Source organism: Lipotes vexillifer, unplaced genomic scaffold (genome assembly GCF_000442215.2).
Source record: "Lipotes vexillifer unplaced genomic scaffold, Lipotes_vexillifer_v1.1 scaffold1113, whole genome shotgun sequence".
In the NCBI taxonomy this organism is placed as follows: Eukaryota; Metazoa; Chordata; class Mammalia; order Artiodactyla; family Lipotidae; genus Lipotes; species Lipotes vexillifer.
The window spans coordinates 1,393,867-1,409,284 of NW_006777938.1; positions in this window are offsets into that span (position 1 = coordinate 1,393,867).

A 15,418-nucleotide genomic window follows, 5' to 3' on the forward strand; every position below is an offset into this window, starting at 1 on the left:
TCATTCACTTGATTTTATTTTACTTCTGTAAATGTTTTTATGTGTTTGAATGTCAAGAAAATGGGATGGGATTACTTCTACCAACCCCAATAATGAAAACACTCTGTACAATTAAAGAAGCATCAATGACTACTAATGCAAATTAAAAAGTATTATTTAATGTCTCGCTCCCATAAAGATTTGAACAAATCCCCTCTTTCAGTTAAAATCAAGCAAAGAAAAAAAATGAGTTTTAATACATGAGTTACTTTAATAATGCTATTTCTCTTTCTCTCTCTAGCTGAGAAGTACATAAGAAGGAAGTAGGTGATTAGCTCTAAGTTAAGCCAGTGCCTTCTCTTGCTGCCTTTTTCATTTCAGCTGCTATATCATGCTGGGCAGTAATTAGATCTTATATCACATAGAGAAAGGATGAAAACTGAAAAGTTCCAAATTTGCTAGCAAACATCAAACATATTACAAATCAGTCTGGAGAAAATTCTGATGGCTTACCGGAATGGAATGCTAAAACCAAATAAAAATGGAACTTTCAAAAAATTACCATAACTTGAGTAAAAGGATACATAGAAAGTTTATATTTATCACAGTAAATGTAATTTCTAATGATAAAGAAAATGGGTGAGATAGGGGTTTAGAATACGGTACATATAAAGGTAATGTATAAAGAGATAAATTATGAAATGTATGGTTTATCTGGTCTGTTATGGAATCTAAGTAGGGGAATCTGGTACCAGGCAGATGAGTTTTCACTCTCCAGGTTTTCTCCAACAGAAGGGTGCTCTTTCCACACAGTATGTCTCCACTTACAAACTATTTGGAAAATTACCAATGAAAATTTTACTCCTCCCAAGCTGAACTATTTTAGGGGCAAACATGTTGAATGGTTCACAGGATATCTCTTTTTGCACTTTTTGAGATGTTGAGGGAGAGAAATCATTGGACTATATTCCTTAGAAACTGCCTACTCTACTGGCATCATGCTGTGTTTAAATGGTACCAACAGCCTGATTCAGAAAAAGGGAAATTGAGCAAAAGTTTCTAGGAAGTAACTTTGTATAACACTGATTGATTTTTTTTCTATGAATAATTGAATCTTCCTTGTTTGTTTTAAAAAATAAAGGGGCAAAATAAAATGAAAATAAAAATCATAAACTTTTCTGTTGATTACTTTCCTATGATTACTTTTTAAAAAATTTTTTAAATTTTTTTATTTTGCGGTACGCAGGCCTCTCACCGCTGTGGCCTCTCCCGCCGCGGAACACAGGCTCCGGACACGCAGGCTCAGCGGCCATGGCTCACGGGCCCAGCCGCTCCGTGGCACATTGGACCTCCCAGACCGGGGCACGAACCCATGTCCCCTGCATCGGCAGGCAGACTCTCAACCACTGTGCCACCAGGGAAGCCCCCCTATGATTACTTTTAAATGCTTTCTACATATGTGTGTTTCTAGAGTTTTCTTCTTACATATTGTTCTCAGTTGGCTAAGGGAATAATTTCTGGAACTTCACTTTATTAACTAAATAAGCTATTTTGCTACATTATTCACTGATCCCTTTCATATAAGTGAAAGTTGAGAGGTACACTAGAGTCTTACAAATAGACTAATATGAATGAAATGGCACACTAGATTAGAGAAAATAATCGTGTTTTCAAAGAAAAAGCTAAAGTTAACCATCTCCCAATTACCCATACTGCTAAGAATAGGAACAGTATATATTCAGGAATCCACATCTAATCCCCCAAATTTACTCACTCAATCATTAAAGTATTTGAGTCAGGGAGTCACTAAACCTAATGTTGTAAAAGGTAGACAAAATCATTTTTCTCTTCAATATTCATTCCTTTTTTCTTTTTTAAAGACTTATTCCAATGATAGCTGTCAACTTTTACAAGAAATAAAATGAACAGAAAAGGACAAAAAAGAAGCCAAATAATTCACCATCCAAATATCTGGAGTTAAAAAGTTTCAAGTGAAAACCTTTTATAAAATATAGCTAAAAACATTTTATAGCACAACCAAAACTGATACAATGTCATCTTCTTGGAAGGTCCCCATAAGCAGTCTCCTTAAGTCCTGACAATTATCCTCAGAATGAGAAGAGGGAAGAATTCACTCTTTCATGGACAGCTAATTCACCAATATCTAGAGACTCACAACTTCACCCACAATTTACTTCCCAGTAGATGCGTCTCCCATTCTGATCCTCAGTCCAATATGGTGGTTTAGTGGCTCTGGAGCCAGACAAACTCATTGGTTCGATTTCCGGCTACTCCACTTAACACAGGATCTCAGACAAGTTATTTAATCTCATTAAACTCGGTTTCCTTATCTGTATAATGGGATGGTAATACCAAATTCATGTTGTTTAGAATAAGATAAGATAAGATAACGTGTGCAAAGTGCTTAGCACACTGCCTAGTATAAATTGAATACTCATTAAATAAATAAATAAAAATTATTATTCGTCTTTTATTTATTTTTTTTACATCTTTATTGGAGTATAATTGCTTTACAATGGCATGTTAGTTTCTGCTTTATCACAAAGTGAATCAGTTATACATATACATATGTTCCCATATAGGTCTGTGTCTTTATTCCTGTCTTACCCCTAGGTTCTTCATGACATTTTTTTTTCTTAAGTTCTATATATATGTGTTAACATATGGTATTTGTCTTTCTCTTTCTGACTTACTTCACTCTGTATGACAGACTCTAGGTCCATCCACCTCACTATAAATAGCTCAATTTCGTGTCTTTTTATGGCTGAGTAATATTCCATTGTGCCACATCTTCTTTATCCATTCATACGATGATGGACACTTAGGTTGTTTCCATCTCCCCATCTCCTGGCTATTGTAAATAGAGCTACAATGAACATTTTGGTACATGACTCTTTTTGAATTACGGTTTTCTCAGGGTATATGCCCAGTAGTGGGATTGCTGGGTCGTATGGTAGTTCTATTTGTAGTTTTCTTTTTTTTTTTTTTAACATCTTTATTGCGGTCTAATTTCTTTACAATGGTATGTTAGTTTCTGCTTTATAACAAAGTGAATCAGTTATACATATACATATGTTCCCATATCTCTTCCCTCTTTCGTCTCCCTCCCTCCCACCCTCCCTATCCCACCCCTCCAGGCGGTAACAAAGCACCCGATAGCCCTGTGCCATGCGGCTGCTTCCCACTAGCTATCTACCTTACGTTTGGCAGTGTATATATGTCCATGCCTCTCTCTCGCCCTGTCACAGCTCACCCTTCCCCCTCCCCATACCCTCAAGTCCGTTCTCCAGTAGGTCTGTGTCTTTATTCCTGTCTTACCCCTAGGTTCTTCATGACATTTTTTTTTCTTAAGTTCCATATATATGTGTTAGCATACAGTATTTGTCTTTTTCTTTCTGACTTACTTCACTCTGTATGACAGACTCGAGGTCTATCCACCTCATTACAAATAGCTCAATTTCGTTTCTTTTTATGGCTGAGTAATATTCCACTGTATATATGTGCCACATCTTCTTTATCCATTCATCCGACGATGGGCACTTAGGTTGTTTCAATCTCCGGGCTATTGTAAATAGAGCTGCAATGAACATTTTGGTACATGACTCTTTTTGAATTCTGGTTTCCTCAGGGTATATACCTAGTAGTGGGATTGCTGGGTCATATGGTAGTTCTATTTGTAGTTTTTTAAGGAACCTCCATACTGTTCTCCATAGTGGCTGAACCAATTCACATTCCCACCAGCAGTGCAAGAGTGTTCCCTTTTCTCCACACCCTCTCCAGCATTTATTGTTTCTAGATTTTTTGATGATGGCCATTCTGACTGGTGTGAGATGATATCTCATTGTAGTTTTGATTTGCATTTCTCTAATGATTGATGATGTTGAGCATTCTTTCATGTGTTTGTTGGCAATCTGTATATCTTCTTTGGAGAAATATCTATTTAGGTCTTCTGCCCATTTTTGGTTTGGGTTTTTTTGGTTGTTGTTATTGAGCTGTATGAGCTGCTTGTAAATTTTGGAGACTAATACTTTGTCAGTTGCTTCATTTGCAAATATTTTCTCCCATCCTGAGGGTAGTCTTTTGATCTTGTTTATGGTTTCCTTTGCTGCGCAAAAGCTTTGAAGTTTCATTAGGTCCCATTTGTTTATTTTTGTTTTTATTTCCATTTCTCTAGGAGGTGGGTCAAAAAGGATCTTGCTGTGATTTACGTCAGAGTGTTCTGCCTATGTTTTCCTCTAAGAGTTTGATAGTTTCTGGCCTTACATTTAGGTCTTTAATCCATTTTGAGCTTATTTTTGTGTATGGTGTTAGGGAGTGATCTAATCTCATACTTTTACATGTACCTGTCCCGTTTTCCCAGCACCACTTATTGAAAAGGCTGTCCTTTCCCCACTGTACATTCCTGCCTTCTTTATCAAAGATAAGGTGACTGTAGGTGCGTGGGTTTATCTCTGGGCTTTCTATCCTGTTCCATTGATCTATATTTCTGTTTTTGTGCCAGTACCATACTATCTTGATTACTGTAGCTTTGTAGTATAGTCTGAAGACAGGCAGCCTGATTCCTCCAGCTCCATTTTTCGTTCTCAAGATTGCTTTGGCTATTCAGGGTCTTTTGTGTTTCCATACAGATTGTGAAATTTTTTGTTCTAGTTCTGTGAAAAATGCCAGTGGTAGCTTGATAGGGATTGTATTGAATCTGTAGATTGCTTTGGGTAGTAGAGTCATTTTCACAATGTTGATTCTTCCCATCCAAGAACATGGTATATCTCTCCATCTATTTGTATCATCTTTAATTTCTTTCATCAGTGTCTTATAATTTTCTCCATAGAGGACTTTTGTCTCCTTAGGTAGGTTTATTCCTAGATATTTTAATTAAGAATCACATTTAATTGTTCAAAAATTTTGGTGAATGTATATTTTAGACATCCATCTTTATTTGTACACTTTAAATAATGAAATAAACCACTGTTTTTCTTTGGATATCATGAACATTATGATTATGAAACCAATACCCTTTGAGCTTTCAGCATGATGATACATTAATGCATACACACCCTCTTCTGAATTTTCTATCACATATCTTATGTGTCTGAAATTATCCTTGTTTCTATTAATCCATGAAAAAAAGCAAAAGTGAACAATTATTTGGATAAATTGATGTTTTCATCAACTGATATACACTCTGGTCCCAGCCTTGCATATATTCATGCAAGAAAGGAAGATGTACACAAATATACCCAGAAAAAACACTGGGAAGGACAGGGTATGGTAAAAGCTAAATTTGTCAGAACAGCTACCATTTTCATTCATTACTTTAGAATTCAGCTTCTGAGGATCAGAGAAGGGCTGAAGTCATGGTTAGGGACAGAACAAATGCCACTGTCACTATTGCATGGCTCCCTTCTGGACCATCACCATCAAGAAACTATGGGCAAAGTCCTTGAGATCACCTTCTATCCTGCCAAAGGAGGCATCAGGTTGGGCCACATATAAAAGCTGACCAGAAGCAGGCAGTAGTAGTGAGAGGTTTAAAGTCTTTAAAGTTGAGTTTTATCACCCACCCAGACACACACCCCTGACACTACCCTCACGTAGAAATGAAATTTCTATTTAGTTTATCTTTCAAGGATTTTCTTTAATTTCCAAACTGCTAAGTCATAAGTCAAAACTTATCTTAAAAAATACATCAATCCCTAGTGTGATAAAATCCATGGCCCAACAGAGGATATAATTCAGCTTGTTGAAGATCAGTTTAAAACCAGCTCTAAGAGGTATGATAAGTATCTCGATTAACTTTTGATCATTTTAAGTAGAGACAATTTATAGCCTGTTATCAAGAGTATTACATGAGCTGTTCTTCCAGTATAATGTGTATACCCTGACATCTTTGTAATCCTCTTAATTCCTATTTGAAGAGAATCATCACTTACTTGCTTGCTGTGAGAAAGAAATGAATACAGCATTGAAGTGTCAACAAGTATTAGGAAGACAGGTTTGGATGACCATACCTTATTATTTCTTAGGAAACAATTTCTAGGCTGTCAACAACTGGAAAGGTATTTCAATGAGGATGAGTGTTTTTACATGTGACCTCAGCACCAGATGAAATATAAAAGTAATGTCCTGATAAACAAACTCCTTTGGCTGTACCCTGATTTGCTACATTTTTACAACAATGACAGCATCTTTTCTTATTAATGCCTATTTTCAAATCCAAACTATAACTGCATTTTCACTTTTCATCTACTATAAAATCATTTCAACTTTGTAAGTATTATGTCAACTTGTTAATGTCATTAGAAATGCCAATGGAGACCATGCGTAGCCACAATCAGTCAGCAGATAAATGATTCAGAGCTTTAAAAAAACTTGACCTTAAAACGTGTCTGCTATTCTTACTCCACAGGGATCCTCCTTTAGTTCTATGTTGGAGCTAGATCTATGGTAAAACATCACAAACTAGTCAGCTTACATGTCCCTGAAAGCAGATGGGTTTGCAGTGGTGGGTCTGATTTATTTGCCTTGATGTTTGCCAAAAATCCAAAGAGGCAGAGATGAAAGGAGAAAACATAAAAGTTCATTCTAGTTTCAAACATGCTACTAAAATCCTGAGCTAGAAACAATAACACAAAAAGGTTGGATCATTGCCAGCCTTCTTTCCTTGAATATGGGGTGGAAATCTCAGCATACGCAGGGTAATATGGAAGCAAAGAAATAAACGACAACTAAATCATATTGTTAGCAAGCTGCTGCCTGGGCATTGTACACATGTGCTGCCAAATGTCTCAGAATCAAAGCCTGACACAAAGGTCAAAAATATAAGCCAAATTCTGCCTTCACCTAGAAAGAAATCTCTTAGCGGGGGCGGGGTGGGGGGGAAGCAACAATGAGAGCAAAGGGCAGGGGGGAAGAGAAGAGAGAGGAGAGGGAGTAGTGTCTTCATAAGACCAGTCAATATTCATGACGAATACCTTAATCCTGAAGTAAGTACTGGGACTGCAGTGGGAAGTATGTGAATAGAATAAAGCAATTCTTTGGAACTAGAAGACTAAGAAGCATTGCAGCCTATGAGCACAGCCTGGATTTCCCAGAGATCCTGTGGAATCTAGGTCAGACACCTCTCAATGATGAATATGTGGGGTTAGACTCCAAATGCATCTACAGTCATATTTGGATATGTCCTCATTCCCAGGGTTGCTGACCACTCATTCTCCCAAAATAAAGGTTCAACTGGGGTACTTGAAAGTCTTGGAAACTCGTATCAATAGGCAATGATAAACTCTGCAACTCCTGTTAAAATGAAGCACAATAACTGAACTCCATGCTATTATTTTCCAAAGTTAGATGTATTTCTGATTTTGCATTATTTTAAAATTATTAATTATAATTTTTATCAAAACAGCCCTTTAAACACTTTTAAAATAAATAAAAAATTTAAGTGCTACATATTTACTAACCATTGTATAAAAATAACACTCTTTCATTTTTTTCCACAAAACTTTAAAGAATGCTTCTGATAACCAGCATTTGATAAACATGCCTATTTGTACCTAATCATTACATTTTATAATTTTATTAAGTTTGACCATGTATACACTAGTTATTGTTTTTATAGACTGAATATTTTTTTAATAATTTATAAAACATTCTACCATTCCTTCAATCATTTTAGATGCTTCTCTTTGAAACTCTTTGAGCTCAATTAACCTTCTTGAATTGAATGACATAAAAATTGAGTGTACATAAAAAATTAAGCTTTCTATTTGCTGCATAGTTCAAATTTGGTCACGTATTCAACACATACTTTTCAGAGTACCTACTAAGAATCAGACACTATTTTAGGTGCAGAGGATATAATTGTTAGCAAGCCAGTGTCCCTCCCCTATGGACTTTATGTTCTAGTAGTTGAGGAAAAAGACATAAAAAGCTTGTATATAATATTGGTTAGTGAAACGTACTATAAAAAAATAAAATGATAAAGATATAGTGAGGAATAGGATGATATTTCAGGTAGAGTGGGTTTACTTCTCTCAGTTAGTGTTCAAATATTTAGAGAAAAAGCATTATAGGCAAAGGTTTGGAAAGCATGTGCAAAAGCCCTGAGGTGGGAGCAGGATGGCAATACTTCTCTGGACATTTTCCAGCATTTTTCTGGCCTTTATGTTTGCAGATGCCTTCAATGAATTGCTAAAAATAACTCTGACACTCTCTTGGATTAACATGGTTACCTCAGAAATTTGTTAGTATAAATTAGATTATTTTTACAAGATGTTTTAGCTCTTATATTTGAACAATGTGTTCCTAGTTGCACCTGTCTGTATGAAAGCTCACTATTCAAATATTTATCTAACACTTACCATGTGCAGGACATTGTACTAGGATCTACAGGATCAAAAAGGCATGAGATATAGTCCATAATGTTCCTAACTTGCAAGAGGTTAAGATCTACTTGTAAAGACAAAATATCAATGGAAGGAACCATATGCTAACAGCCAAATAAATGATATATGAGTAACGTTAGCTACAGGAATTCAGTAAAGAAAGTGACTATCAAAAGGTTCAAGTGTTGAAAGTGGGCTTGCACAGGAGATGGGGCCTGGGCTGGAGCACTGTAGACAAGATGGGCTCAACAAAATTGAAAGATCTCAAGAGAATACAAGTGTGGTGTGAGCAGAGCCTCCAAAGCAGGGAAGCACTTGGCATGCCCAGGAAATATGATTCTAATTGACTATAGAAGGAAATTTATAAAGGGCAAGTTGAGTGGGATCTAGAATATGGAAATGTAATCTTGAATGAATACGTTTTAATCCTGCAGACAACGAGGAGTCATTTCATCTGCCATGGTCTTTGTAGTCACAGATTTGTGAACTATTGTTTCAGTTGGGTCATCTGAAAGAATTGTGCATAGTGAAGAATCAGCCTTACCCAAAAAGAGAACTGGCCTTTGCCATTGGCTTCTAGGAGGTGATCTCTAGGCCCTTGCAAGTGTAATAGGAGGTCTTTGTTTGCATGTGGGTCTTGACCACTCAACAGCCTAACAATGTGACTTACCATGGGGCTTCGGGGCATGCAGTATTAGTTCTACCTATGGAGAGGCTGGAGACTAAAGGTTAGTCATGTGAGCAGTACATGAATAAGCCCCTGTGAAAACTCTGGACAAGACTCAAGTGAGCTTCCCTATCTGGCAATACTCCACGCATATCGTCACACACTGATGTCAGGAAAGCTACATTGTCCATGACTCCGTGGGGAAAGGACAAAGGAAGAGCCATGCTTGGTACTTCTCCTGGACTCTGTCCAATGTGCTTCATCCCCTGGCAAGCATTAATCTGTATCCTGCAGCTGTAATACAATGTCACCATGAGTATTACAGCTTTCATTGAGTTCTGAGAGTGCTTCTAGTGAATTACTGAACCTGAGGGTGATTTTGGTAACAACTTGACACAACTAGTGTTAGAAGTAAGGGCAATCTTGTGTGGACTATGCTCCCTCTCCAACTTTGAAATTGGTTAAATTCTAACAAGTTGGTCATCAACAAATATGAAGTTTTTCATTGTGGTATTCCCACCAGTAAATTTTCTCTATTCAAAGATATGTATCATTGCCTGCCTTTTCATCTGTCTTTGACAAAATACTATTCACAATAAAATAGTCCTCCAATACCATGTTAATTCAGATGACCTTTTAATGTAGAACCTCAAACGTTAAAAATGTTGGACCACTATTGACCATTGGCCATCTGTTCAATGAGCTCCTCAAAAATCTATACGTAATCAGTAAAGACCATTATATTAAAAGTAGGTCACACAACTGCTGATATGACCCTCTAATTAACTTGCATAAAGGATCATCTGGAACCTCAAAGGAGAGTGAGTGTAAGTAAACAATAACTACACCCCCAAGTAAATGTCAATAATATGTATATTTTAAAAATCCTTTAGGATCAATGAAGTTACTCTGTACTGGGATGTGGGTTTTGAAAAATCCAATTAATTTTTATATCAAGTCAGGTTACATAGAATTGCCATTTTACTCCTTTTTGTAACAGTACATGTTTCCATTAATATAAGTTTTTACTCACATAGGAGTAGGAGATGAACTGATCACCACAAGAACAATAACAAAAGAAATAGGAAGGGCTAAGAACAGAAGGATTTGTTCCTGAGAGACTATAATAGTTCTAGTTCTCAATTATAAAGGTCATTTCAATAAATTAAATATTCTAATTTAATATAGAAAGTGTACAATAAGGTATTTTTTGTTTTACAATATTTCAACTTTCTTTTCTGATACTCTACTTTGTTCATAATTCTCTATCCAAGAGGGTCAACTTCTGTTTCTCCAACAGACTTCTCTGGAAGTAGTAGCAATCTTTTTGCAAGAGGGCACATTTGAAATCTGATTAATCCTTTTTGGAATAAAACCAAATAATGAGTAGAAACCTAAAGATTTTTATTCTGCACTGTTTTTCTCTATATGGACTCAGAAATGAGCATTACTATTCTAAGACTCAGAGGATCTAGGTAAATATATTCCAGCTCCTTGACACAGTATATTCCTTTTTTAGTTTCTTTGCTGATTCCTCCTCTGCCTACTCCTTATCTGATGGTGTTACATCCTTAGCATTGTTCTGTGCTCGCTCTTCATGCTCTTCCCAGGAAATCACATCCACTCCTGTAACTTCAACTACCATCTGTCTTCTCTCTCCTAGATCTTTACTAAAGTAGATGCCAAAACTTACTGATTATCAGAATCATCTGAAAATTTATTTCTGAACCCAAATCCCCAGATTTCACCTAGATTTAATCTACCAGATTCTCTATAGTACTTCCAGGCAATCTGTATTTTTAACAAAGATCTTTGCAGCCTTGAGTAAAAGTCCACAAATTGTTATTTGGGAACTACTGGTCTAACAGACCTATCACTCCACATCTAAAACTTAACAAGTCAAAAATTCAATTCGGAATTTCCTATATTCTAATTCTCAGCAGAGTGAACTTCCATGTCTGAGCTGACATACAAAGAGTTATTCTAGGAGCCTTCTCCCTTTTCCTCTCTTAATCAATTTGTCCTTTGGTCTTCTACTCTGCTTTTTTAATTAACTGGTACCCGTGTCTGAATATCCCCACTTGATTGCCACCCCCAGGTAGACTACAATCAGTTCTTATTTATCTTTGTTTCCCTTGCAGCCTGAGACTTTAGTAGGTGTTTCATAAATGGGTGCTGAATAAATCAGAATAAGTGAAGCAGGCATGGGAAGTATGTATGTATTCCCTATGATGAAGAGACTCAAGTTTTATAATTTTTACTTTGAGTTTTCAATTCTCTTCTAACCTTATTTAGTCAAGAACAGTGACAAAAGGAAATAATTTGCACCAAAACCAAAGATGATGACAAGGAGTCATAGACTTCCAAATCAAAATTTCACAGCAAAATGCATACCAAAATCTTCTTGCTCCTATACCAAAGAAGACACATGAAAATAATTACAGACATTATATAAAGTACAAAAAATCAAAATGGATCTCTACCTTAAAATAGAAATTAGAAATTCTACCACTGTTGGAATTGCCAAAAATCATCATTACAAAAAGCTGTTTGGAGTTTTCTCACTGAATTTGACGTCATTTTATATGAAAAGCCATAAAAGATAAAGACACACTCAAGTGCTGCATTTTTAAAATATTAGTCTTTTTACTTTAAAAGTGAGAGAGACGAATCACATAATTAACGTGTTTAAAACACTGCTAGAAGCAAATTACATTAAATATGATTTTTTAGAAATCTGAAGTATCTTTCATAGTTTACATGTTAACTCTTTCTCAGTAAAATAGCTTGAAGTAGGGGCTTCCCTGGTGGCGCAGTGGTTGAGAGTCCGCCTGCCGATGCAGGGGACGCGGCTTCGTGCCCCGGTCCGGGAAGATCCCACATGCCGCAGAGCGGCTGGGCCCGTGAGCCATGGCCGCTGAGCCTGCGCGTCCGGAGCCTGTGCTCCGCAACAGGAGAGACCACAGCAGTGAGAGGCCCATGTACCGCAAAAAAAAAAAAAAAGCTTGAAGTAGTAGATTGAGATCAAGGTTAGGTAAGAATCAGGAAATTATTTCCTATTCATTGTACCTCTGGATTATAGTACTTAATAGGTTCAGGTTCTTTATTAGTCTTAATACCATATTAAATCAAAGGAAGATACAGATGGTACGTAGGTACAATTTATAAGTAGTTCACAATATGAAAATAACTAATATTATTGCTCAGAGAAACCAAGCATTATTTAGGTCAGCTAGGACATATGTCCTTTTCTGGCACCATCACCATAGTTCAGGATATTATCACTTTAGGCTTAGGCTCTTTCAATGGCCTCTAAATCGTCCCAGAGATTTTCTCTCTTTCAATCAGTCTGCACAGTACTTTCAGCTTAATCTACCTAAAACACTGTTTTGCTGTTGTTTTTCTACAGTATCACAAATGTTTTACTATTATTTTTGGTAATACATAGTTTTTTTAAATTGAAGTATAGTTGATTTACAATGTTGTATTAGTTTCAGGCATATAGCAAAGTGATTCAGTTATACAAATATATATATATATATATATATATTCTTTTTCAGGTTCTTTTCTATTATAGGTTATTAATAGATATTGAATATAGTCCCCTGTGCAAGGACAGTAGGTCCTTGTTGTTTATCTATTTTACATATTTTAGTGATAAAGCAATGTTTTGCTCCTGGGTAGCATTCAAATCCATCTACAGTATGGTCCCACCTGCTATCCTCAAATAGAAAAAAATCCTTGTCCATTCCATCTGAATCACATCCCATTCCACATAGTTTCACTGTTCTTTCAAATTTTAATGTTTTTGTGCACTTTCCTCTGTCTTGGATGACTCTACTTCCCACATTTTCCCCTACTGAAATCCTGTCCATTTATAAAGGCTCATATCAGACTTCTTCCATAGTAAGGTCCTAATGATCCAAAGTGAAAATAGTATCTTCTTCCTTTATGCTCTTATGATACCAACTTGTATATACTTATATAAAACTTACTATATATTGCCTTGGGGTAAGACATATTTTACCTCCACTAAGCTCCTGGCTTATAGTAACTCATGTAGTACCCCATGTAGTAGGAGCTAAACAAAAATACTTATGGAATAAGTGATTCTATGAAAGGAGAAAATGGTCAACCAAAGCAGAAAGGCAGAGAATAAAGGAAGAGCTTGTGTTTCTAGTTAAGTAAAGGGTAGGTCATGCCCCACACTGAGCCACAAATGAAAGCTAGGTTGGGGCAAATTTTCTGTGCTTGGTCACTCACATCTGCCTTGTGAAATGCTTTGAGCAGGCTCCTTGGGGACAAGGATTATAAAAACCATCATAAGGCAGAATGTTATCTGCCATAGCCAATGCCACGGTTAACATTTTCACCCACAAAAAACATAGTCTCATTGTTCAAAACTCTGCTTTGCCAGGGGATACTTGGAGATAACTTTGGAGCAAGTTACCACATTTTAGTTCATAATGCTAACTGCCTGATATACAGAAAAGAATCAAAGAAGACTTTACACAGATTTATCATGATCATCAGAAAGCAAACATTTTACCTAAATCTATCTTCAACCTAGCATAGGCTGAAATGCTTTAGGAAGATGATGTAATGCTGCAATTATCTAAGGAGCCACTGAAAGCAGCGCTCTTCCAAGTTGGTATTTCATGCTATAGCTGTGATAACGTGTTCTAAATCACAATAGTAAATACCACAGCCCTGAAACACGATAGCATAAGCCAGACAACCTGCGATAGCATAAGCCAGAAAACCTGTCACAAACGTAGCAAATCTGAGAGCCACAGAGAGGGGAAAGGATTTTGATTCTTTAAACAACAAAGATACAGCACTCTGACCCTGAGTATCAGTCAAGAGGACACCTCTGCTTTTGCCACTAGAGGAATACCTGCAACTCCTAAAAGTAAGGAAAGAGATGGAGATGGGATGGGCTAAGTGAGGCAAAAAAAGTGCTCTGGCTTTAACCCTGAACACAGGTATCGCAATACCACTATGCCATTACCCCTAAGGAGATCAAGGCCATGTGGGCAAAGTTGCGGGGGGCGGGGGGGAAATGACATTGGAGGGGAGGAGGGCTCAACAATATTTCATGAGTAGAACTCCTGACTTGTTAGCTTTTTGTTTGCATTTTACTGAATGATTTAAGTAGGGCAACTACTACAAAAATCAGTGCCCTATAAAGAAAATGTATTCAATTCAATGTGCTCAGCTATAATGTGAGCTTTAGTTGTCTTAAAATTTCATAATTCCACAAGAGTCAGAAACTACTGTGCTTTGCCCCAGCTTTAGGGTTTCCAGATAAAATACAGGATGCCCAGTTCAACTGCATGGGATTTAATATTGCATAAGACTTACTTGTTTATATTAAAAAATTATTTTTTTGTTTATCTGAAATTCGAATTTAAGTAGGTGTGCTGTATTTTTATTTTTGCTAAATTGGGCAGTCTTATCAGATTACTATTATCACAGTATAGGGAAAGTCAATTCCTGAGTACTCTTCATATATCATTTTGTTCAAGTTGCTTTTAAACACTTGGTCTAAAAGGTACCATATTTGATATAAACTAGTCACATTTGACTTCTCAAGAAAGCTGTGTTAAATTTACTTAAAAATTGAGCAAATATTATTTAAAAGCCACAGAAACTGTTTTGAATAAAATCAGAAAGACCTGTTCTAAACTACAAAAGACTGAGAGGAAAATGAGGACATCTAGATAACAATGGACAGACACCATTATTAGTAAGAATACCAAGCCTGTGAAGCACAGAAAAACTGAATTGATGACCTGGAAAATAAGATCAAATTAAGATATAGCAGACTGATCTGAGGTCCCTGCAGACATGAAGGCAGGGAACAGATAAAGATTCCTCCCAGTGAATAGAAGACAAAGATGCTGAGAATGTTTACTTAGTCAACATTGTCTCTCCTCTGTTCAAATGCCAAATAAAGACCAATCAATTAACATATGAAAAGCTTTTCTGGTCTAAGAAGCAAGTGGCTTCAAAATTAGCAGAATGACATAAAACTACACCTGAGTTTTTAGTACTGTACTATGCCTTATCAAAGGATGATTTATTGCCCTGGTATCTACATTGCAAATATTGATATGAAGAAGTATTAAGGCACAACTTGAAAGACTTGGTGGGTATGATGGCCTGAGAACAAGCAACCTTCACATACAACTCCAAACCAGGAAAAATTAAAATTTATGGGTTGCATATTTTAAATGATCTTTTTAATTAAAAAGTTGAAGTAAATAAATATTAGAATCCATTTCTTAAATATTCTTAATTATTTCTCTGAATGGTTTTAAAATTCCTAATTGAAATTTCATAGACCAAGTAACTACAGTATCTGATT